The sequence below is a fragment of the Triturus cristatus genome, chromosome 6, assembly GCF_964204655.1.
Source record: "Triturus cristatus chromosome 6, aTriCri1.1, whole genome shotgun sequence".
Classification (NCBI taxonomy): Eukaryota; Metazoa; Chordata; class Amphibia; order Caudata; family Salamandridae; genus Triturus; species Triturus cristatus.
Window position 1 is genome coordinate 1,636,706,123 of NC_140589.1, and position 27,150 is coordinate 1,636,733,272.

The 27,150-nt window shown below is 45.8% G+C and overlaps 1 protein-coding gene across 6 annotated transcripts in view; it reads left to right on the forward strand.

Moving 5' to 3' along the window:
* Positions 1 to 27,150, forward strand: part of THADA (THADA armadillo repeat containing) — a 1,526,823-nt gene that overhangs the window by 17,988 nt on the left and 1,481,685 nt on the right. For 4 of the 6 annotated variants that reach the window (XM_085612787.1, XM_085612792.1, XM_085612789.1 and 1 more), the window contains exon 2: positions 18,513 to 18,593. The exons of the other annotated variants lie outside the window; for them this stretch is intronic. The gene's annotated coding sequence lies outside the window, so the exon portion shown is untranslated. The remainder of the gene's footprint in view (positions 1 to 18,512; positions 18,594 to 27,150) is intronic. 6 annotated transcript variants of the gene reach the window in all.

Consider the following 27,150-nt stretch of genomic DNA (forward strand, 5'->3'; position numbering starts at 1 on the left):
TTATGTCTTCAGCTAGGAGAATTGTGGCATAATTGAGTATGGAACCTTTCCTGAAAAATGTCCCTGATAAGGTGTATCACTAGGTTTGAATCCTCAGTTTATGCCAGAAATACCTTGATAGAGTATTGCCTGCATTTTTGGCACATCCATCTACTTCTAAAGAACAGCTTTTTGCATACTCCAGATGTGAAAATGAAGCTCAGGATCTACTTGTTTTGAAGAGTCTTTTAAAAAGGTGGAATATATGTTTGTCACTTTTGGAGTAGTGGCTCAAGCATTAAAACCTTTACGTTATACCTTTAGTAGATGGTTGAAGCAAATGATCATTTCAGGATACGACAGACAGAGCAGACAGTTGTCAGGAAGGGTGCTCAACAACGGGAACAGCGGCTTCCTGGACTTCTTTAAAGGGTCATCAATTCTAGACATTTGTAACATAGCTACTTAGGCAACACTGTACTCATTGATGAAACAGTACAGATTGTATCTTTTAGGAAATGTTTCAACTACTTTTGGTTCTAAAGTGTTAATTTCTGTAAGTGATGCGTAATCTGTGGTTGCATTATTGATTGTGCTTCTTGGCATGTATATTCATTAATAAATGTATGATCCACAGAGAAGAAAGATTATTTGTGATTTAAGAAGCTGATTCTTGCTTTGGTATCAGCTCTTGACATAAGGGCTGCGGAAAGGAAGACAGAGGAGGAGGTAATACCCCGGTTACTTACTGGTAGCACCAGGTTCACCTCTTCTTCTTCTCAGTCTTCATTTCCTATCTCTCCCTTTCCTTGTTTTTCAACTTCAGTTAATAGAATACCTTTGTTAATTCAGGAAATGGAATGGGTGTACTTTGTTTTATATAAATTACAGGTCATGGCAAAGGAAATCTGCCATGTTGGGGAGGGATGGGAAACAGATCTAGGTTTGTTTTGTGCTTGGTGAATACTATTGTCCACAAGAGCTTCCACTCATGATGTAGGGACTGTGGAGAGGAATAGCTGGACTCTGAGTACTGAAGAGTACATGTAAGTAAGCAGACCATTAACACCTTCTAGATAAAACTGTCACCTATTTAAATATATGAATTCAATAGTCAGTGACTGATCAGGTAACCTTTCCAATATCTCAGATGCTTTGTCAACCCCCCCCCCCCCCCTTCTGTAGCATTTTTTAATAACTTATGATCTATTAACTAGAAACACATTTGTTTTAAGCAAGTTACAAATAGAGTGGTAAATTATGAGGCACATATTTACTTTTTTAGTGGCTGTTCAAGGGTGGTAACATTGGAGCGCTTGATAGCTAGTGAAGTTTTTTTATGTTGTTGTTTGGCTGTGGGGCTACCGAGAATATATGACGTTACAACCCAAACAATTACAACGCATGCCTTTACAATGCAGTTTTTACATAGCAACTACCATTACAACGCATGATTTTACAACGCATGCCATTACAATGCATTTTTAGAAACTACCATTGCAACGCATGCCATTGCAACGCATGCCATTGCAACGCATAATACTTTTGGGGCAACAGTGGGGTAAGTGTTGGATAGTGTAGGGGTAACAATTACTATTCCCACTCCAGTGGGTGCAACAGTAGGGTAAGTGTTGGATAGTGTAGGGGTAAAAATTACTATTTCCACTCCAGTGGGTGCAACAGTAGGGTTAGTGTTGGATAGCGAAAGGGTAAAAATACTATCCCCATGTACCCCAAAACCCATACTTACCCTAAAACAAAAAAATCCCCATTACTTACCTTATAATGCGTTGTAAGGGCATGGGTCGTAAGGGCATGGTGATGAATACAGGCCCCAGCTAGGCCCGCAAAGCACAAGGGTTCGCTCTCCTGTAACGGAATCTATAAGGAAGTTGGCACGGAAACTGCAAAGTACAAAAACAACGTTTATTAACCCTTAAGGGTGGTCCTACAATCCACACAACACTCTTCAGTATTGCAAGGAGTAGCACAAAGAACATTCGTACACAGTAGCCTTTTATACACAACAGAGGGGCTCATAAGTGGGTGGATACCACATGAGGTTGAAGAACATTACCATTTAGGGTCATTCTCGATACTGAATCAATACATGGGCGGAGCTAACACACTCTTTGGGCCCGCGAAAACACATGGTCAAGCAAAGCTAATTATAACAGATGTGGTCAAGTCTGGGCATGCGCCAGATAGACAAGAAAGCTATTTATAACTGTTACTAGGCAGATTACAAGAGCAACTAACACAGAGGTCGGACTCTCCTCGTGGTGAACACATGGCAGCATGTCAATACAAAATGGAGCCCGGACTTCGGTCAACATAACGAAGAAAACATGATCTAAAGGGAAAGCATTAATGTTTTCAGTAAATGCTTAATCACATTCTGCCTTAATTTACAACAGACGACCCTTTCAGCATTTACTGAAGACATCCGGTTTCCAAGAATAATCATCATATATGTCAATTATCATCATTCCCTTAACCTCTTTAGCTAGACCCTTCTGTCGAGCAACATCGGCAATAGCTTTCTTATCTGGAATGCAGAATGAAATGCATACGGAACAGCACAATGGTCCACATTGAATACACATACAGAAAAGGAACAGAACTGCTATAATAATGCAGAGACCAGTTAAGACCTTCCATCCCCAGGCAGTAACCAACGCCCAAAACCATCCAGAAAAGGACCAAGTGCCGTTTTCTGTGTGGATTTCAGCTGCTATTTTGTGCAGTTTGTTAATGGCATTATAAACGGATGGCGTATGATCAGGAATGAACACACAGCAGCTACTTCCAATAATTTTACAGGCTCCTCCTCGATCAGCTAGCATTACATCTAACACCATACGATTCTGCAATGCAACAATCCTAGTAATTTGCAATTCTTCCGTAAGATTCCCAAGAGCAGCAGCAGTTTGATTAGTCACAGCTTCTACCACTCTCGTTAATCTTCGGATCTTCCTACTATTCAAAGCGGCTCCAACAAAGAAAAACAGTCCTAAGTTAAAATCAATATACTGTTGCAAGCTGGTATCTGTTTGATCCACCTCATCAATTGATAGAGTACGTTTATATCTATTTACAGTCACATTATTCAACAGTTTTAAATCCTTATGATATGACACGGGTGCTAAAAATACAGGAGGTAATAGGAATGATACATAGCATACCCCAGACCACCCAGCCGGCAAACGGTAATAACCTTTATTTCCACATACAAAGTAGGTATTATGGGATGCTAGGAAGGTACTGTTATTTAACCCATCGATGTTTAACACGGTTATGCAATCACTGACACCAACAGGGATAAAACCCACACTCTGGACACACAGGTCCGCTTGGGCTTGTGCTACTTGGATTACGAATTTGTCCTTCCCCACAGTGTCTCTAGTGTTCGTGAAGATATAGGGGATGGATTCATTGTCCGGTCGGTACTCTTCCCATTCCCAAATTGCCCCATTCGCTTGTGGATATCCATTCTTGTCCTGATGGCATTCTTTATTAAGTCTAAAAAGCAATCGTCCCACTGTCGGTTTCCGAGTGGCAAACAACAAAGTGTACCATGCTCTACAAGAGCCATTGTGAGAGAAAGGAAGTGGTATGAATGGCGTACCTCCTTTCTTCTGATGGGCTGGCATCATCCCACATATCCAACAGTTCGTAGCGTTCGTAGCAACGTGGGTGTGATGCAGCATCTGAATGAAAGTGTTATTCAAATAGGATTGTCGATGCTTCAACTCTTGATATGGCAATGTAAAAAAAAGTAGTGCTCCGCAGGCACTGGAGTCGTCAACACAAGTGTCTTTCGAGCAGGAGTTGCCTCCTCCACAAACCATGTGGTTATACCAACGATAGCTACTGTTAGCATGAACCCCAACGCACAAAGAATTTTCTTCTTCTCCATGTCAAAGGAAACAATACCCTGATATCTTCCTGAAACTAAAAAGTCTGTCAGAACTCTTCCCCTTGGGCAGCGGTTGATTTCTTCACCAGCGGGCCAAGACGGGTGTCACTACACTAATGCAGGGCTGATCCCCCCCCCTTGCCTCATCGGCTCTCCGTTTCACTAACCCAAGGGCCGTTCTGACAGTATGTCCCGGTACTGGAAACCTCACTTCCTTGGTCGCAGATGATATCGCCTTCCTCCAGAAGTCGTGTGGTCCGGAAAGAGCTCCTCAGTGTCTCGTGGCCCAGTAGCACGGCCTGTCTCTGCTGCTAGGATGTCTCGTTGATCGGTCAGCACGGCAGACTCCACCAATCCGGGCGGTACCTTTCGACAGTGCAGGGAATGGATCCAATTCTTCCTGTTCGAGACTCGCACTGCCGTCCTCGTTGCAAGAAGGACTTGCTCAGGTCCGACCCATCTCGGCTCCAAACTGTTCGATCTGTCGAAAACCTTTATCATTACATGATCTCCAGGCCGGAGACCATGTCCTTCGCCAGTAGACCGATCAGGGAGCGCCTCTCGGACCTGTTGATGAATAGAAACCAAGTTATCCGTTAACTGTGCCAGATAATCACTCATCATCACACAAGGTACATCATACACAGCCTTAGGCCTTGGTGGACCCCAAATATTCATTGGGCGTCCAAATACAATCTCATAGGGTGTAAGGCCGGTTCGAGAGTGTGGCACCGACCTAATTGACAATAACGCCAGTGGCAGGGCGTCTGGCCAAGTCAAAGATGTTGAAGCTTGGATTTTGGCGATCTTAAGCTTCAGTGTACCATTATATTTCTCGACTAGTCCTGCAGACTGAGGGTGGAACACGGCGTGGAACTTCTGGGTGATGCCTAGGCCCTTCAAGACATACTTTATAACATCCGCTACAAAGTGAGGGCCATTATCACTCCACAGAAGTCTACAGACGCCGTATCGGGGGAAAAACTCTTTCAGCAATAGCTTCGCTGTAGTCATTGCAGTATTATCTTTCGCAGGGTACGCCTCAACCCATTTACTGAAGGCGCAAACCACTACTAGAACATACTTCAAGTTGTTACAGCGCTCAAGCTGGATGTAATCCATCTGCAGAACCTCAAAGGGTGCAGTGGGCGTCGCAAATCCTCCTGCTGGAGTTCGCGTGCCTTTCCCTGGGTTATACTTCAGACAGATCATACAGGTCTGCACCACCCTCTTTGCCGTGCTAGCAATCTCTGGATGCTCCCAGACTTGGGTAAGCAATTTCACAATTGCGGAAGCTCCAACATGTGCTAGCCCATGTGCCATTTGAACCATAGGTTGTACGAAAGCCGTGGGTAATTTCCATCTATCCATCTGCTTATTTCTCCAGCAACCCTCGTCATCCAGTTCTCCTTCGCTAGCCCATTGTTCCCGCTCTTTGTCAGAAGCGGTCTTTTGTATTTCTCGCACTTCCTCCTTCGCATCATGCCATCTCTCCACCTGTGACTTCACTACATACATGGCAGTAGTACCGGGCTGCATCGCAGTCTCCCGTGCTACTCGATCCGCTAACGCATTCCCTTCTCCAACCTTATCAACCACTTTCCTATGGGCGCTACACTTAACAATGGCGATTTTCTTTGGGTATGTCAATGCAGTTAAAAGATTGTGGACTAACTCCCCATGCATTATCTGTACCCCATGTGACGTTAGAAACCCTCTCTCCTTCCAGAGTAGGCCGAAATCGTGCGCTACTCCGAAGGCATAGCGGCTGTCTGTGTAAACATTCACACACAATCCTGTACTGAGCTCACACGCTCGTGTTAATGCTATCAGCTCCGCTGCTTGAGCTGATTTCTGTGGTATGCGTGCTGTCTCCACTATCGTGTGTAATGTGGTAATTGCATACGCTGCTGAAGTCGTACCATCTGGTAGCTTCAGGCATGACCCGTCTACCCACAACTCTCCATCTACCTCTGAAAAGGGCGTATCCTGGAGATCAATACGACCCTTTGTTTGTTCCTCAGTCACAAGAATACAATCATGCGCTTTCTGCGCCTCAGGCTGGGTCTCGGGGTATGGCAACAATGTGGCCGGGTTTAATGTCACGCACCTTTTTAACGTAATATGAGGAGCCAAAAGCGTCAACTCATATCCCGTTAAACGGGCACTGGTCAAATGCTGCGTCTTTGTTTGATTAAGCAGGGCATCAACAGCATGGGGAACTAACACCAACAGTTTATGGGATAACACAATTCCTTCACTCTGCCGTATTGACACAGCTGTCGCCGCAACCGAGCGAAAACACCCTGGCAATGCTCGGGCGACAGGATCAAGTACAGCCGAAAAATATGCACAAGGGCGCTGCTTATCGCCGTGCATCTGCACTAAGACTGATAATGCACATCCATCTTTCTCATGCACATACAACGAAAAGGGTTTTGCATAATCAGGGGTCCCTAACACTGGTGCTGAACAAAGGGCCTGTCTCAATTGCTGAAAAGCAGCGTCACACTCATCTGACCAGGGGATCGGGATGGGCGTGTCTTTTGTCAAGAGAGCTAGTAATGGCTTAGCTATGTGTGAAAACCCCAATATCCACTGTCTACAAAAAGAAACAAGACCCAAAAATGCACGTACATCCTTCTGCGTGGATGGCCTTGGTGTGTCCAAAATTACTTGGATACGATCTGGTGTGAGTGCACGCCCCTCCTTAGACAAAAGGTGACCCAAATAAGTCACCTTTGGTCTACAGAATTGCAATTTCTTCCTAGAGACCTTGTGATTGTGAGATGCTAAAAAGGAAAGTAAGGCTATCGTGCTTTTCTCGCACAACTCCAGGGTGTCAGCCGCCAACAGGATGTCATCGACATATTGAATGAGGGCAACCCCCTCGAGTAAAACAAAGGAATCCAACTGTCGCTTCAAGGCCTGACTATAAATACTAGGGCTTTCTGTATAGCCTTGGGGAATTCTACAAAAACGATAAGATCTATTGTTTAATGTGAACCCAAAAAGAAATCGGCTATCAGGGTGAATGGGAATAGAAAAGAAGGCATTTTTCAAATCAATCACTGAGAACATGGTCGCCGTAGGCGGAACCAAGGTAAGCAACGTCGTGATATCGGAAACCACCGGGTACTGAGGTATCACGATCTTGTTTACCTCCCTCAAATCAATTATGAACCGATAGACCTTTGCATCCGTGTCCTTTTTCAGAATAGGGAGAATCGGACTGTTACAGATATTATAGGGAACTTCTTCCACTACTCCTACTGCGATCAAATCTTGCACAATCTGTATGAGAGCTTCCTCGCCCTCCTGGGAAATACGATACTGTGGGAGGCGCGGTAGTACCGCCCCCTCCTGGACACTAATGTGGACCGGAGGAATCACCATTTGTCCGACATCTGTGTCCGAAGTCGCCCATAAAGCTCGGGGGAGGGTAGCCAACAACGCATCCTCTGATATCGTACACATCCGCCCAGACCGGGGGTAGTTGTCATTTAAAATCACCCTCACACCCTCAGGGGAACAGCGGATTGTAGCCCTAAAGTACTTTAACATATCAAGGCCCATAATGTTATCCGGTGTGTACGGAGCAAGCAGAAACGGACAGGGCGCAGAAAAACAATCAACTTTAAATGCAAGGGGCTGTGAAAGAGGGCTTCGAGAGAGTGTACCGTCAAACCCTACCGATGTAACTATTGAGCCGGATGGGGGAGCCCCCGGAACCAAGTACCTAGACAATGCACTACGTGTCGCTCCTGTATCCACTAGGAACTGATCAGTAGAACCTAAAACCTCAGCCGATACATAAGGACCCGCCTGATCGACCGGCACCTCAACTGATTCAGACCCCCATCCTACGCATTCCTATGCATGCTGAGAATCATGATATCCCGATCGATCGATGTCCGATACATGATACTGGTGCTGGCGATCGAAAACATTTGAGCTATCTCGGTGCTGTCCGGCAGTATCGAAACGGGCATTATCGTTGGAATTCCCTCTAAAGTTCGAGAAGCCCCCTCTACCTCTCGGGCCACCCGGAGCGTGCCCCTGACGCGAAGCACGCAACGCTGGGCAATCCCTGGCCCAATGGCCCAACTGCTTGCAATACGCACACTGGTTCCTATTCAAATCAGATCGGCCCGAAGGGGGACCATAAGATCCACCCCTTCCCCTATTATTATTACCCCGGCGGGGCGGGCCATATACTTGTGCTAACATCACTTTGGTTTTAAGATCTTTCGATTTCTTCTCCTCCTGGCCCTTCGCCTCGTGCTCCTGACGCTCATAATACTGGGCGATGGTCAGAAGGGCCGTCGGTGTCGCGGAGGACCAAGAACTCTCACTCGCTTTTAACCGGGCCGCAACTGCCGGCAGCAGATTAGCCACATATTTGTCCGCGAAAAGGTGGCGGCCCGTGTCGTCAGTAAGCGACTGGCCACTAAAATCATGAAACGTCTCCTCAAAGCGCGTAAAGAAGTCCGCGACTGACTCGTCAACTTTCTGTTTACATGCAGCTAACATATTCCAGTCAATCTTTTTAGGGGGGATAATCGTCTTCAACTTAGCCACAATAGCCGCAGGGAGATCTAAAATATTCTGGGGTGGTTTCTGTGCGGGCTTCCATTCCCTATCCTCATCCTCAAGGTCAGACCACCGGGCCTTGAAGGCAACCGCATCATCTACCTTTCGGACAGAGCGCCATGTATCCGGCGGTAGGATAAGGCCAAAGAACAGGTCTATATCCGCTAAGGTCATAATGCAAGAATTCAAGGCCCCCTCGACTTCTTCATAGAAGGCCGCTGGATTCTTGCGGGGGTCAGGCAGCGCATTCTTTAATGCCATAACATCGGCCCTATGCCATGGAGTGTAAACCCAATTATATACAAAATATCCCCTAGCATCGACAGAATTAATATCCGAGCTAGTCCCTGCTCCCTTGGGAGGAACATACAAAGGCGCCGCCTCTCGCATTGGTTTAACATGCACTATGTCATCCTTATCTGACTGGGAGGCGGATGGGTGGCCCCCTGCTGCAGACGAATCCGACTGCTTCTCCTCCTCCGTTTGTTGACGTGCTTTCTCTCTAAGGGCCAGCACCTCGTCCCGCAAAGCGAACAGCCGCCGAGCCGCCTCAGAAGCCTTAGGGGGAGAAAAAACACCATTACGTAATGCTCCGGCATCCGAAGACACTTCGTCAGGCTCAAGGACACTAGAATATTTTCGGAAAGCAGCAATTACTTCATCCGCGAAATGAGACAGAAAATACACCCTCTCTCTATCTTGCCACGACCCCCAAGTATGGAACAACTCATCCTTAGACATCTTGCCCTTAAGTGCACGGAGGGAAAGTTTCCGAAGATCAGCCATATGCTCGGTCGATAACATGGACCGTGTGTCGACCTTACCCGGAGCCGGGCCAGAATCTTGCGGCCGCGGAGCAGATGCGCCAACATAAGGGGGCGGAGAGCGATCTAGTAAATAAAAATCGTCATCAGGATTATTAAGGACAGGATAAAGTGGCTGACGAACAACATATTGACCCGACACTTGTAGCCTACGCTCTTTCTCTTGTCTGTCCGTTTGCTCTTTGTCCTCCCGACGCTTCGCTTCCTGCGCTCGCATATGATCATTCTTTCGTTGCTCCTTATCAAACAGCGCTTTCTCACGTTTCTCTCGCTCACGCACTTCCTTCACCCATAATCGCACACACTCAAACATATCCGGACGAGCACGTCGCTTACACATACACTGTTCCACATACTCAATCTTACGTATATCAAACGATCCATACAAAGGCCATCGCAACTCAGGATCCTTCCTCGTATATTTCCTCCATAGCGTGCTGTACATTATGGAAGAAAGACCATGCTTCACATACATATCCCTATTAGGAGTCCCCTCTGGGGGAGCTGGAGCAGATTCCTCGAGGTTCAACCGGTTTCCAAAACAGCAGCACCACTTACGGAGTGCGCTAAAAGCAGGCATGCTAGGAATAATGCAAAATATGCAATATTATAAAGAAAATGGCACTTAATCGTTGCGCCGTTCAAAGTTTACACAGCTCCGGAGAAATTTCTCCACATTACCTGCCTATATGTGTTGCAACGCATATATTTTCACAAAGACAAATTCAAAATATGACTAGTCACCATCAATCAAACTCAAATAGCCAGACCAGGCTTCAAAACTCGGAGCAAGTACCGTACAACGGTTCTTACCAATCAAGAGTCCAGGTTCCAACTGCCAAGCTCCACAATCGCCCAAACGGCTCTCACGGCAGGACCGACAGAAGAGGTCTCAGTCGATGACCGGCGCCACCCAGACGGTCAGCTCGGAAGGGAAGGAAGAAAAACCTCGGGATGCCAGGGCTAAGACGCCGCTGGCAGTGATCACGTCCCCGGCCAAACTCCTCACCTTCGTCGCGACCAGTCCTTCGAGCATCCGAGTCGCCGATGAGCCCCACGTGACGGGCGCCAATTGATGAATACAGGCCCCAGCTAGGCCCGCAAAGCACAAGGGTTCGCTCTCCTGTAACGGAATCTATAAGGAAGTTGGCACGGAAACTGCAAAGTACAAAAACAACGTTTATTAACCCTTAAGGGTGGTCCTACAATCCACACAACACTCTTCAGTATTGCAAGGAGTAGCACAAAGAACATTCGTACACAGTCCCCTTTTATACACAACAGAGGGGCTCATAAGTGGGTGGATACCACATGAGGTTGAAGAACATTACCATTTAGGGTCATTCTCGATACTGAATCAATACATGGGCGGAGCTAACACACTCTTTGGGCCCGCGAAAACACATGGTCAAGCAAAGCTAATTATAACAGATGTGGTCAAGTCTGGGCATGCGCCAGATAGACAAGAAAGCTATTTATAACTGTTACTAGGCAGATTACAAGAGCAACTAACACAGAGGTCGGACTCTCCTCGTGGTGAACACATGGCAGCATGTCAATACAAAATGGAGCCCGGACTTCGGTCAACATAACGAAGAAAACATGATCTAAAGGGAAAGCATTAATGTTTTCAGTAAATGCTTAATCACATTCTGCCTTAATTTACAACAATGGGTCGTAATGGCATGGGTCGTAATGGCATGGGTCGTAATGGCATGGGTCGTAATGGCATGGGTCGTAATGGCATGGGTCTTAATGGCATGCGTTGTAATGGCATGTGTTGTAATGGCATGCGATGTAAAGGCAGTTGCGTTGTAACAGCTGCGTTGTAAAGGTAGTGCGTTGTAATGACTGTGTTGTAATGGTTGTTTCCTGCTACCGAGCGTGTATGTCACTGGGACAATATTTTACCTGTTGGATGGTCCTTCCTGCTTTTCATCAGTGGGCGAGCTTCAGTAATGTGAGCACTTATGCTTGTGATTGACTACCTATCTTGGTGAGTGACACACATGAACGATGTCTGATAATGAGTACACCTTTCCCCAAGATGGACTCAATCATGTTGAACATCACCCACCCTGCAGCGTCTTTGAGGCTAGCTGCCCCACCTGTACCTTTGTCATAATTAAGTCATAATTAAGGTGGCCACTGTAGCCCTCCTTCGTCTTTCCCTTCCTCTATTCACTCTGATTTTGACCTCGGGCCACCCTATACTGCTGGTGCAGTGCACCCCTTGAGCGCACAGATTCTGACCAGCCAACTTCACTGTTGCCTGGACCTCTCCTTACCTGCTACTCCAACCTGAATTCAGATATGTTCTGTCTATACTATATGAGATGGAAACTTAACTTGCAGTCTTGCGGCTGAGCTGCACCTGTGCTTTAAACAAACTGCTACATCTCATCCCAAATGAATAATTGTCAGCACCCTGAATATGATAGAAAGGAGACACATTTCAGTGCCTTGAATGTGATAGAAAGGAGCCACATTTAATTTCAATTAAAAAGTTGTTGTCGCATAAGGCTCACCTTTAAAAAAGACAATCAACATATAAAGGCACAATATATACAGTTACAGGTCACAAAATTATTAGCTGAACAGATTGCAAAAATCTACAGCTTAATCAAGGAAATTAATTTCGTCAAGATCAGACACCACAGTTTCTCTAATAGGCATTGTACTTCAGAAATATATGACATTGTCTCTTAGACACTAAAATAATGGGAAGTCGGGGAGCATAGACTAATTGTAATCGAAGAATGGGTATCAATATTCATGACTATCTCTTGAAGCTTCCATGCAGCCTTTAATGCGTCTGTTTGGGTCTAAACCAATCCTTCACTTGAGCATTTCATCCATTCTCTCAGGGGATTGGTGCAAATAATGAAACCCTTTAAATATACTCAAGAAGGCTGGAGTTTAAATTGTTGAATTCTTTTTAGACAGATTTGCTTGATTATGTGAGCCGGTTCTAGATGAAAATTCCTTACAAAGAATTGATTTCCTCACACCTGCCGAGCATTTAATGGCGGCTGTGATGACCATAGTCGGTGGATCCAAACGCTTCAGAGCAATGCAGCCAGGGGTCTTGCAGCTTTTCCCAGGTTAGCTAGTATTGCATTAAAAGCAGGAGGTAGAAAATAACAAATGCACTACGATCTTAGGTGAGTACTTCTCTCCCCCAGAGGGTGTCTGCTATCTTGCATATGATGACCACGGCAACCAATGTTGCTAATAATAAATTGACAGATAGTCAACCCATGAAAAAAAAGAAACCTAACATAGGAACAGGAGAAGAAAATGGTGAGCCAGGCAGACAGCCATGAAAAAGACAGTCACACACTTGAGAAGGTTAGGCTAAGTATATCGACAAACTAGTCCCGGTCAAAGTATACGGTGGCAGACCATGAAAAGAATTTAGAACAGAGAAAACCTGCAATAAATGATAGGAGAGAAGATGGTATAGATTATACAAATGGCCATAACAAAGGACTCTGGAGAAGCAGTTGACGGTTAATAGTAAAATGTGCAAAGGAGTGAACAATCGCAGAATAAAGCATATTCAGTACACAGAATTGGGATGTACAGAGATGGGATTACGGTCAGTACACTTGGGATTAGAAAAGCATTATTAGGAAATATCCCCCGAATAGCAGCAACTCGGATCTTAGCTTGGTTGAAAAGCGATCTTTTGTTTTGTGTAACTTTCTTTTTCATTGCTTGGTAAGGAAAATGCCTTTAAGTATGAAGTATGCCCAAAGAGAAGTTTGTGCTTGTCCGAGGGGCACTCAGGGGTTACTGAGCCCAACTGTGTTGTTTGAGGCCTTTTACTCCTGACGTACCAGGACCCGATCTAATATGGATACTAAGCAACTGGGCTAAGTACTCCTTCTGCAGTTAATTCTTGGGGGTAGCTGTGAACGAGCAGTCAAAGGCTTCCTCTGGGTAAGTGTAGATACAGTTTAGTGAACACAACGCCTTTCTCAAAGTGCACTCCGTAATGTCAATAAATCAATGTCCAGTCAAAGACTTGTTTTTATATTAAAAATAAGTATTTTATTTCTAACTGTATGCATTGATAGAAGAATTACGACATTCGTAAGCAAAAACAAAATCCCCTTGAGGTTGGGGCTCTAGTGTTCAACCGGCAAATCCTCTTCCTAGTAATGTGGTAAGGGTGGTTTCCCACTCTCTGGTGACCACATCGAGAGAATGCCCACTGGTATGCCTTTTTAGAGAGTCCACTTGGACTCCTAGGAAGTAGTCAAAAGTGTATAACCTTAGCAGCAACTCCCCCGGGGCCCTGACAGGCCCTTATCGATTCCTACCCGCTCCAGCAGCATGAAAGCATTCATTGTTTTAGCGGGTGCCCTGACCGTGGGCCCTTGCAGCGCTCCAGTCTTGCTCAGTCGAGTTGGTCTGCATGCAGGACGCGTGGCAGCACCTAGCAGGGCAGGCTCCCTTCTGAGCAGCACGGCTGTCCTCAGCAGCGATCGGAGTTGTTCCAGGCTTCCATTGGCACGGTAAGTACAGTTTTTTCCCTCATGTGGGAGTGGGTTGATCTTAGTGTTCCCGATTGGGTCTGAGTGAAGGAGTGAAGTCCTCTCTACATCCTCCCCAGTTGACTGGGCAGTTCAAGGATTAGGTCTTGGTGCTCAATTCTGATCCACAGGTCGTAGCTTCTGTTTTTCTTGGGCGACAGCCCAAACTTTGCAATTACTCGGTATCTGCAGCCCCACCTGGCATTAAGGATTGCTGCGGTTATTGCCCGCTGGCAAGGCATAGACAGTGACATCTTCTGGCATACTGGGTCACCTCAAAGGTCCACACAAATCTTGGTGCTTTGTTGACACAGTCACTTCCATGGTGGCCTCTTCTGGCATACAAGGTCACCGCAACAAGGTGATACAGGCTTCACCCTCCCTGCTTGGCACTCAATTCACAACACTTTCCGCGGCAGCCCTCTCCTGGCATACGGGGGTTTCCGATTCAATCCTGCACATGGACAATGACCAGTTCAGCATACAGCTGTCTCCTCATACCTCTCACCGGGAGTCCTCTTGGCAGGGCTCTCCATTGGACCTCGTTCCCTCCAACGTTCTCCTCTTCCTCACAGGGCACACTAGTCGTGCCCAGCAGGCTGGCACTGGTGCTCCAGGCATCAGGGCAACTGGTCGTGGTTTCACTGCGTGATGTCCCCTCACCCAGCAGGGAGACTAGTAGGTCTTGGACCCCAGTCCAGGTCACAGGCAAAAGTATTGCAGAACTTTCCTTCCTCACACACCTCATCTGGCTGCTTGGCAGATGATAAATGTTGAGGTCTCAACCTCCCCTTCTTAAAGTCCTTTTCCAGACACCAAATATGATTTAGAGTCTGGGTCTTTGAAGTTTAATTCTGGGGCTCTGCTTCTTTTTAAGTCTACACTTTTTTCTCTCTTCTTCCTCTTGAATGGCTCGCTGTCACAGCAGGAAAGACTCCAAAGCTGATAGTCCCAAAAGACAGGCCATGGGAGTAACTAGAGTTTACGCCTGGATGTCAGCCACAGGGAAACGTGTTCCTGGCTGCTAGCCCTACTCTTTATGATTCACTTATCAGCCCCATCTTGTTCCTGAGATGTGTCCAGGCCCTTTCCTTGTGATCTATCACTGAATCAAAGAGCAAGTACAGTTTATGAAGTGTACAGGGGGAGTCTTGCTCTCCCTTCTCCACTGTGTCACCACCCAGCTCACAGGAAATCAACAATACACAAATATGTCTGGGGGGTTCCTCTACTCTTCATGTCCTCACCAGGCAGGCCTGGACTTCCCAAAATAAAACCCAGGGTCCTCCATGTAATGTACCATTGCAGGCACACAGGCACCTAGTGCACAGCACATACTCTTTTCAGTACTATTACCTTCATCATCAGAGGTTTCTTCACTTGGACGGGGGAGCGTCGCCCCCCGCCTGCTGCGATCTGCCCAGAAAAAAAAACGGCAATGAAAAGATTTCATTGCCATTTTAGTTTTTTACTGTTGTCCGCGCTGCAGCAGCCCGCCTGCCCGAGCCCAGAGACATACGGGGCGTGTTCTCTATTGCCGATTGGCAGCAGAAGACAGTAGCAGTGGCAAGCTGGATGCTCCAAAGTGTGCATATAACTTTGGACAGCTTTCTTGCGCCGTGCAAAGTGGCATGCGCACTTTGAAGCTATCCACCTAGCTGTCGTAGAGAGCTGGGTGGAGACCAGGCACAGGCCTAAAGGGCCTGAAGGAGCGTCCAGCCAGGACGCTCCATCCAATCCTGGCGCTGCAGAGCTGCGTGCTGCAGGAAAGAAAATCAGTCCGGAGTGAAGAGTGCGATCAGGTAAGGGTGTTTTTTGCTTTTATATTTTTGTTAATGTATATTTTGTGTGTAGTGTAGTATGTTTTGTGTTCCCAGCAGCGGTTTGCCCGCCACACCACTCCTGATAGCTGGCAGCCTCCACTAACTTTCATGCATTGTTCCCTCACAGAGAGACATACATTCAGCACACACATTTGCCCTGCCTACTGTTTTGTACCGTAGCCTTTCTGTATTGTGCTATGGTGTGCTACGTGTAAACACACGCACTGCCAGTACACACATTTATCCTGATTAACCTTTTATGTATTGTACTTTTCACAAGCACTTATACACCCAGCACATGCTTCCACTGCACAGCACCCCATCTTTCATGTAATGTATTCCTCGCAGGTATACATACACTCAGTACATGCACTCGCCATGCAGGTAGTGCACAACACTGCTGTATCCCTGTTCTGTACCCTTTCCAGGCTCACCTTCATCCATCATAGAATCACCACTCTTGCGCTGTGCAGCACTTTACTTCTAACTGATGTAGACCAAGGATGAGTTAAGCAGACAGCAGAAGAAATTTCAAAAGGTGACTAAGTCTGTAGGCCCCTCTCCAGTGACATGAGGTAAAAACGACCCGTTCACTCCTACTGATCACTACACGGAATGTAGCCACTACTGCGTTCATGCTGCTTAACTTCTGGTGAAGGCAGCATCCTTCCACCACTAGGGTAGAGCTTTGGACGCCCCTCCTGGTCCAGAGACAGACCTATGTCACGGAGCATCCGCTTGATTCATATTTGCCTATGACATCAATTCAGTAGCTTATTACTGTATTTCAATGTTAAACTTGTACTAATAAGGTGAAACCTTTGCCCAGATAGTGCTAACGTGAAAAAACTTACAGTATTATGCAGTTATACAATCACATATGTGCCGCATTAGACAGCATCATTTGGATTTTCTTGTCGCAGATTTTAGTCAACCCTTCCGCACAATTTGGCCCTCCCCTGCCGGATATTTCCAGTGAACCTGCATTTACCTTAGGGAAGACAAGCTGCATTCTTTAAGGAGTGTGCAGTCATGACACCTTGATCCACAGAGAGAGATTGGTAAGAATGGTGGCATACCCAGTGGTTCATAGGCCTTGTATTGCAGAAATTGCAGGGCGCCGACATAGGAGACTCTTTGTCCCAGCACAGACCATGCAATGAGGAAAACAATGAAAGGGTCTGTTGGAACCTCAAATGCATACAGCGATGTTAGCCATGTGGGACCGGGCACTGTTGGCACAGAAAAGTGCTCTGCATGGGAAAGGGCTTGTATCACTGCCTGGGGTGCCCAACTGTATTGTTGTCTGGATCCCTAATGTCATCCATATGAAGGTTTCAGAACTGCATATAATACTGCAGACGTCTCTTTTCTTTTGGTATGCTCGTGTGGCAATTAGCAAAATAATATTCCAGGTTAACCTATATTTCTTCACACTCTGAATAAATCAGACAATCACTGACCCTACATAATTCTAAAGGTATTTAATTTTCATTATTTTTATATCTATTTATCAAGTTTTAATATACCATGCAAAGTACCTCATCATATAATACTATCAGATTCATCATATAGAGGCCATTGTTACATAGTGGTTCCAAATTTATCATATCTATCTAACATCAATCCAGAATTTGGTAAAAACAAATATTTTTATCCTTGCAAACCCTACTTCCATCGTAGACTTCCCATACGCATGCATTCACACGGGTCTTCCTCTGGACAGTGCAGATGGGTATACAGCCCAAGCGCAGATTTTGGTTAATATCTGCGGGCGAGAAGGTTTTCTCAGTCAAAGTTGTCCACCGGACCGAGAGCTGACAAGACGTGCTGAACTACAGATCGCGTAAATGATGCGACTGGCTTAAAACCCCAAATTTATTGAAGACATCATCCTTTTACCTCAAAAATCTTCAAGGCCTCCTCCTGATTCACCAAGACTACAACTTTGACTGAGAAAACCTTCTCGCCCGCAGATATTAACCAAAATCTGCGCTTGGCCTGTATACCCATCTGCACTGTCCTGAGGAAGACCCGCCGTGACGCTTATTATATTTTGCGCTCTACACGGGGTCGAAATTTCGACGCACCCTTATATGTCTACACAATGCTTCTGATCACGGATTAATTCACATCGGATCTTGTAGCATATGTGAAAAACCATAAAGACATATCAAGAAATAAATGTACCTTTCTATTCGACTTATTCACTTTTACCGCATTTGAAAAATTTTGTATATACTATTTATCATCACTTGTCACTTTATCACCACAAGTCACCAATATTTTGCTCTTTTGAACTTATGTATTACGACAGCCCATAATACATTATTCCCTTAAATTACCAAATTGCAAACTTTTTATTGGTGTGTGCTTTTTTCCTCATTTTTTTCCCCTTCATTTATCTGATATCTGTTACATGTAATTAATATTTTTTGAACTTTCTAAAAGAAATGAGAAATTCCCGACAGAACCATTGTATTTATATAATCCGCTAAGAGAGCAGCATTCAGTAATTTATCCAGTGCTTGTTCTCAGGGGAGGGGCGGGGGGATGGTGGTAGTCGACAGACACAACTTGCTCACCTCCGCTGCCCCTAAAACAGTGCCACCCGGTGAAGACCACTCCCCTCCCAGCTACGCCACTGGAGTTATGTGTATCTGTGAACTTCCAGATTTATGTATATCAACTGAGTAGATTTATGCACATGTTGGGCAAATGCGAATTTTAGATGATTAAAAGGTCGGTGGATCGACTTGCTTTTATTACTTGCATTGTTGACATACTACTGAAATCTGGTATATTAACACAAACGTTCTTTTGAACTTTTTAGATGTAACATAACCATAGCAGTAGAACGGAACTTGCAGACAAGCTGGGCAGAAACTGAGGAAACTAGTTGAAGGATCTGCAGGTAATCTTTTTACAGAACTAGTGTGCTCTACAAACTGGAACCAAGGTTGAAAGGCAGCCTAAGTGGAATTGGGGTGCCTGTTTATATTGGTAAATGCAAGATAGTGCATGGACCTCCCTCCATTTCGATAACCTTGCGGAACGTGGCTAGGTCCTGCAAGACCATGAGTCTTATCTCTGCAAGGGCTGTCAGGAGCTTTGGAAATGATGAGGGAAGCAAGTCCTGGGTCCCCAGTGCTGCTAAACTCTAGACAATCTCAGAAAAGTGTCACTTTTTCACAAAAGTGTCACTTTCATGACATTCAGTGGTTTTGGCTGTAGGTGCGAGCACAATTTCCAATGGGAGCTAAAATGGGAAAATGCTACTTTTTGACAACTGCTTAACTTTCTTCTCCTGCACGGATCTTCTTGAAAATTGGCGTGCTGGAACTTTGCTGATTATGCCAAGTGATATCCAAGTTAGGTGCAAATCAGTTAATGGGGTCAAATCAATCATAAGGTCTTGTAATGCAAAGTTGAGCTGAACCATAGTTCCACAGTAGTGACTGCCACTCAAATATATTACAGTGTCCACTGTATAGCTATGGTATATATACCAGGACTGCCATATGGTGTTTTGTTTTAGAAACTAAGCTGTTTCCTTTGACCAATAAAGACCTGGAGAGTGCACTTCGCCTGGGGGCACCCTTCTTGAATCATATATATATATATTCACTGAAAAAACCATAGGTTTCACACATGTTATAGTTAGCGGAAATTTTACTGATAAAAAAACAATGAAATTCCCCCGTTATAGTTAGTGCAGGCAACTATAACTCACGCGACCGCAATCCTCTGCTGATGCTAATACTGTATTTAGACACTTATTTACCCATGTCTTCTTCCATACATTTTTAGCTATACATATATTACAAATATTTTCTTTTCATAAAGACACATATGTCATCAGCAGAAGATTGCGGTCGCGTGAGTTATAGTTGCCTGCACTAACTATAACGGGGGAATTTCATTGGTTTTTTTATCAGTAAAATTTCCGCTAACTATAACATGTGTGAAACCTATGGTTTTTTCAGTGAATTTGCAAGGTTTTTTAAATGCTAATTCCTAACTATAACGTGTGTGAAACCTATGGTTTTTTCAGTGAATTTGTATGGTTTTTTAAATGCTAAGTTACTTTACTCCATTCGTGGCGTGCGCGCCCACTTAACGCAGTTTGTTCCGTGCGCCACGCGGTGCGCTTCGCGCACCGCGCACCCACTTTACGCAGTTAGTGCCGTGCACGCACGGTGGGCACGCGGTGCGCTACGCGCACCGCGTGCCCACGTTACGCTAGATGGGCCATGTACGCACGATGCGCTTCGCGCACCGTGCGCACATGGAGGACATATGATGCACTTCGTTTTTAAAGGTAATATTTTAATTTTTCGCAGTAGTTATAAGCCATGCACAAATGGTGCCCTTCGGGCACCATTTGCACACGGGGTGGAGAGAGTGTGGATAATTTTTTTTTTTTAATATTTTTTTTTTTAATCTTTTCGTTTTTTACTTATGTGACAAGCCATGCACAATTGGTGACCTTCGGTCACCAATTGCACACGGGGTGGGGTTAGTGTGGATTTTTTATTTTTTTTTTATATTTTTTTACCGTACGCGTACGGTAAGCGTAATCGGCGACATTAGCGAAAAAATAAAAATTCCGTTTTTGGCCTTGGGGGATCTTTGGGGACTCCCTGTACATGGCTATGTGTGTGGGAGCTGTCAAAACAGCCCCTTTAAATGTTTTTGTGCTTTGTTTGTTAATCATCGCTCTCAGTGCGAGAGAGAAAATGGCGGCCGCCGCTTCCTGGTTTCGGCAGATTCGAATGTTTACTAAGATCGAAGAGCCAATCATAATCGCGCTCGCGCACGCCACCGTACGCGTACGGTAAGCGTACCGTAAGCGCACCGTAAGCTGGCTCAGATATATATATTGATTTAAAGGCTATTTTCTCAGATTCTACTGAACAGATTTACACCAAACCTACAAAAGGCACTTCCTTGACCTGAGGACTACCTCTCTGCCAAATTTCTAGTAATTCTGTTCAGCCGTTCGGGCTGTAGCCCTGTCTAAAGGTCCTATGGAAAAATGCATGGGAAAAACGCGTTTTGGGACCCCCCTTTTATCTCAGCCCCCGCTTGACGAATCCCCCCGAGACTTTCAGGGTAGGAGCGGAGCGTAGCGCCCCACCTATTTTGAAAAATTTGCGAGGATTCGTCGACCGGCGCCAAAGTTATTCAAAATAGAATGTTGCGGATTTCCTATGGAAACGTGGTCCTAACTATAACTACCTACTGGCGACCGCCAGTAGGTAATATATATATACATATATATATATTCACTGAAAAAAACATAGGTTTCAGGCCTGATATAGTTAGGAATTAGCATTTAAAAAACCTTAGAAATTCACTGAAAAAACAATAGCTTGTAGGGGTGTTCTAGTTAGCTGGACATTTCACTTGAACAAAACCATTAAAATTCCTCCGATATAGTTAGTTGTACTAACTACATCTTGCGCGCCCGCAATCCACTGCTGATGATGTCACATATTACATCATTCATGACATGGTCAGTGACATCACTGATGACATCATCCAGTGAATGTGGTTTGGTTCGTTATTTAAATATGTATTATATATATATAGCAATTTGCATTGAAGAATGAGTGGATATATAAATATAAATATCTGGATGGAGGATTTAGTAGCAGTGTGATTGACTGTTTACTTGACTTATTTATAGTGTCTCACTAAATATATTGGATAGTGACTAAACTGTGTGAATATCTGTATCACTTTGTCAGTTGTTGTGTAAACTGCTGCACCAGTTGGTTACTAGCTACGTGAAAGTCTATATTATTTATTGATTAGTTAACTGAGTTTTTGTATGGGAGAGTGAATGTGGGTGTGGTTCGGTGGGGGGTATGTGACTGCCCAAAGATGTGTGAATAGTTGATTCAGTAGGTATCTGAAGTTAAAACTGCATGTTATAACAGTTATTTGGGTGAGTGAATATCTTTATGGGTGTGGCGATGAGCCAATATATGTCTCAATGGCAGATGTCCAACAAACTAGGAAAATAAAAGTCAGTGTATGTGTCAGTTGTTGTATATAAATAAGTATACATAAGACTCAGTGATTGTATGAGTGACTGTATGGATAACTGTATACTTGTAATAGTGTTTTTATAACACACTAAGTAGGAGTTATTATGTATATGAATAGATGAAGTGGTATTTTTATAAGTGTATAGCTAAGTAGAAGTAAGTATGATCCATTGTTTGCATAAGTGAGTAGAATGACTTCATAAGTGATTAGGATGTGTGCTGGTGTGTAATGTCGATATAGGTGTATAAGTATATTTGATAGTGTTCTATTGATCATTGACAGCATGTATGAGTGAATCTATAGGTAAGTGATTAGATGTGTGTATAGATCTAGGAATCACTGAGTGGGTGTTTAGAAACTTGTATTGGTGTGTCAATGGTTTTAAATCTGGCACTCTGTATTTTACAGTGAGTGATGAAAGGTTATACTAGTGTATGATGAGGTGTATCTGATTGTCACGTGGATGATGTCATCAGTGATGTCATTTGAGATGTCATCAGTGATGTCACTGACCATGTCATGAATGATGTAATATGTGACCTCATCAGCAGTGGATTGTGGGCGCGCGAGATGTAGTTAGTACAATTAACAATATCGGAGGAATTTCAATGGTTTTGTTCGAGTGAAATGTCCAGCTAATTATAACACCCCTACAAGCTATTGTTTTTTCAGTGAATTTCTAAGGTTTTTTAAATGCTAATTCCTAACTATATTTAGGAATTTTATTTATTTATTTATTTTAAACAAAAATCGGGAGGGGGGCCGCGTGGCCCCCCTCCCGAGGCCCTAATTTGCCCCGAGGACCCCATCCCCCGGGGCATGGCCCTTTGTTTTTTAAATTTTTGTATTTTGGAGGGGGGCTGCCTTGCCCCCCCTCCTGTGGCCCCTTTTGGCCCCGGGGACCCCATCCCCCGGCGCCGTTTTTTTTTTTGTTTCTTTTTTAGGAGGGAGGGCCGCGTGGCCCCCCTCCAGGGCCACTACTGGCCCCGGGGACCCCATCCCCCGGGGCCTGGCCACCTCGTTGGGGACCATGGGGGGTTCCCATTCCCCACACGGTCCCAGCCAGCTCCCCGCTTCCTGGGGGAGCCGGCATTGCTTTTCCACATGGGTAGGAGCTAACCTGCTGCTCCCCATGTGGTAAAGCAATCTGCTTTGCTTCATTGAGGCGAGCGCAGGTTTCCCTGCTCTCGCTTCAATGAAGCAAAGCAGTTTGCAATGGCAGGGTGGGATCCGCGAGGCTCCCGCCCTGCCATTGCAAACAGCAGTGTCCCGGGGGTTGGCACCCCAGGACACTGCAGGAGCCGGCCCTGGGGGGTGGCAGTCCCCAGGGCCATCATTGGCTCCAGGAGGGGGGCTGCGTGGCCCCCCTCCCACTTAATTTAAAGCCCCGGGGGTGGTGCTCCCCGGGGCTTGGGGGTCTGTAACGGACCCCTATGTTAAATAATTAGTGCCCCCGCATACATTGCCGTGAAGCCCCGAGGGTGGCGGTCCCCGGGGCTTGGGGGGGCCTTTGAGCCCCCCCACCCATGTCTAATAAAGCCCCGGGGCTGGGGGGGGCTGAGAGCCCCCCCCATAATTCAGATAAGCCCCGGGGGGTGGCGGTCCCTAGGGCTGGGGGGCCCCTCTGTATGTATAATATACATATTGCCCCGGGGACTTGGCCCCCCCAGGGGCTAAATAAAAACGAAGCACGGGAGCCCGCATCCTGCGATTTAAAAAATAAATACATTTTTTGGGCTTTGGGGGTCCCTGTGGGACCCCCTGAGCAGGCCTAGGGTGTTTCTACCCTGCCCCCTTTTCGCGTTTTGCGCTTTTTCTTGTGGTTTTCTTGTGCCTCGGTTCTACCGAGGCACAAGATGGCTACCAACACTTCCTGATTCAGAGTGTTGGCAGCCAATTAGCATTCAGCTCGTGCTCGGGAGGGTGCGGGGAGGGTGCGCGGATCCTCCGAGGCCATAGATATATCTATCTTTTTAACTCTAATTTTCTCAGGAACTACACCATTTAAGCAAAAGGCACGAGTCTGAACTGAGGACTACCTCTTTGCCAAATTTGGTGTAATTCCGTTCAGCAGTTAGGGCTGTAGCTGCGTCAACATGTCCTATGGGAAAATGCATGGGGAAAACGTGTTTTGGGACCCCCCTTTTGTCTCGGCCCCCGCTTGACGAATCACCGTGAAATTTTCAGGATAGGAGCGGACCGGAGCTGGCCAAAAGTTTGGAAAATTTCGCGAAGATTCGTCAATCAGCGCCAACGTTATTCCAAATAGAATGTTGCGGATTTCCTATGGAAAATAGGTCCTAACTATATCTACCTACTGGCGACCGCCAGTAGGTAATATATGATTCAAGAAGGGTGCCCCCAGGCGAAGTGCACTCTCCAGGTCTGCTGTTAGACCTGGAGAGTGCACTTCGCCTTTGTAATTGTTGCTTATTTTATCCCTGAGACTGGTGTTTACAAATTCCTCACACTTTGCAGTTAGAGAAAGAAAAGTGAAGAGAACTGTCTGACAATCCTGATGGGGTACAGGCTGTCTAAAATGAAAGACTGTAGGATATAATTGCATCTAGCACTGCATTTAAATAGCTTGTAAATTAACTGTATAAATACTTCAAAGTATATTTCAGTAGTTAGAAAAGCACTTTTTTAAAATTGTGAAGTGTTGAGGGAAAGAAAGATTTTAATAGGATCAAAACAATTTACACAGTAATGTGCAAATGATAAATATTTGCTGAAACCCGATTTCCAAACAACATTGCTCGTAGGCATATAGTTGTATTAACAAAACTGCATATCAGTGGAATTGTTTGTGGCAATTTCAATCGAAATGTGCTGTCTGTAAAGGACTGTACACTAACACATCATGCTTTAGAAAAATATTTTAGAAAAGTGAAAGTTTTCTAATATGAACTGAGAAATATTCCTGCACCCACTCTGATGACAATGCTATTGCTGAACTAAGACGCAAATCAGGGGACGTGTACCCTTATGCTTACTAGATTTTTATTATGCTTGGGGCAAAAGTTTAGTCTATTAAATCAAACAAAAGAGTTTTTGCCCAGCAGGCATGCTGAACTCTCATATTTGAAGGTGCTGTCATATATAACTGAAGAAAAAGGTGACTCCGTGAAATAAAATATTTGCCTATGATCACATAGTTTGAGGCCAGTTTATGGGTCAAGCGCATTACAGTTAGGTCAATTAGATTATTGGAGTCACTTGACCTGCAGGTCTAGTAACTTTTTTATGATTTTTCGAGGCTTGATGTCCCTACGGTGAAAACCCTCTAAAAGCTATTTCACTGCTCAAGGCTCTCGCTGTCCTATGAGGAAAACTAGAGTGCAGATTAATTTATTATGCTATCTTGGGTTTGGTACAAGGTACAGAAATGGTTCAGCCACTATTTTTAATATATGTTAAAAATCCAATTCAACGAGGAGGAGCCTAGCGCGCAACCAAGATGGCCGCGTAGGCACAGGGCTCCCGCGGGCCTCCACAACTTCCCACGTCTATCCTGAATTTATCCTGATTCCATCGACGGGCTTCTACGGGCGAACCTACGCGGAGGTGATACTTGTTGTCCAAATTTGAATCGGACATCGGGAACCGGAATAGCATCGATTCCAAGTTGGCGGCCTACTCTGGACCCTGCCCCGGACTCGAGTTGGCATGGTGCCCGGGCAGAAAGTGAACAACAACGGCATGCGTGACTTGGACCGGTGCGCACCCCCTACTTTCACTTTCGGGTCTCCTCGCTGAAACTGAGGGGCCCTGGATTGTCAGCACCGATTTATAGTGGGACGACTGAGTATCCTGCCTGCTCCTGGACACTAGCCTGGGCTACCTTTCGGGATCACCGAGGCTCCCTAGATTGGCTCTCTGGAGATTGCTCATCGTGTTGGTGGCCGACACCCTTGGTGACCATCTGACAATGGCGGCTAGACTGGACGGGGATAAGCAAAAATCCAAGACGACTAGGCGGGGAGCTCATACTCAAGCTAACAGCATGGACCGCTATACCCAGTCGAGAGGTTCTCCTGGTGGCCCTCATAAGTCACCGGAGAGACTAAAGGATGGCCCGGGAACATCAACGGAGTTAACATTGCAGGACGTCATGGGCGCCATCGATGAGATGAAAGTGGCGGTCGGTCAGCAATTCGACACATTGGCCCATAAATTGGACGCGGTCTTGATCGACGTTAAACTAGTCAGAGCGGACCTTTCACAAACAAATGAAAAGGTCAAATCCTTGGGCCTGACGACGTCGAGTCTGGTAACAGACGTTTCTGACCTGCAAGCGGAGGTCCGTAATCTGCGGGCGTCCACCGCTTTGTCTGTCCGTCGACTGGAGGATTTTGAAAGTAGGGCTCGGAGGAATAATGTGCGTATAATCGGGGTACCGGAGAAAGCGGAGGCCCCTGCGGCTGACCTCTTCGTGGAAGACCTCGTGATCAACCATCTCGCACCCAAAGGCTTGAGTAAATTCTTTGCAGTTGAGCGGGCCCATAGAGTTCTGGGTGGTAAGCCCAAACCGGGCGCTCCCCCACGGCCCATCATCGCCAGAATTTTTCATTTCAGGGACAGGGATGCTATATTGCAGGCCTCGAGGGTGAGTGGGCCGACGAAGTTCGAGAACACTCATATCAGCTTCTACCCGGACTTTACACAATTGGTCCAAAAGCAGCGACAGGAGTTCATGGGCGTTAAACGGTGGCTGAGAGACATGGACCTGAAATATGCGATGCTCTTTCCGGCCAGGTTGCGTGTTGAGTTTGAGGATCGGACGCACTTCTTTGATCGGCCGGAGGAGGCTGGAGATTGGCTTGATACCCTGCCTCAGCACCGACGTCGAGAGGGACAGACCGAAGGGAACGGAGCGGGCTTGGATGGACAGGATTAGACTTTTGGTTCCCGGTGACTGACTACTGTGATGACACTTCCATATTTTGGTTTGGTGTTTCTATTCAATGCCCGGGGGTTGTGGGGTGCTCAGTGGGGCTCCTTCCTCCTCTGGGGTCTCTCTTTTTGTAGAGTAGTTTATGTTAGGGCGACGGGCACACTGCAAGTTGGGGGGGCTACATGGGCTCACGCAGGGTGGGGGGAGTTGTAACGGGAAGGTTGGGGGGGAGGGGGGAGTTGGGGAATGTTTGAATGTTCTACAAGGCAACTTCACGCTATACTATTGGTGGTCGGGATCGTGTTCTCTGGGGGGGGGATTGTGCGCTGGGATGGGATGGGGGGTAGGGGATTGAGGGTACTCTCGTGGAATGTGAATGGCTTGGGAGATAGGATTAAACGCGGAGTAGTGCTGCAGTTTTTGAAACGACTGTCGCCAGATATTGTCTTTCTGCAGGAAACGCATCTAATTGGGAATTCTTGCCATGCTATGAATAGGAGGGGATATCGTCTTGTTG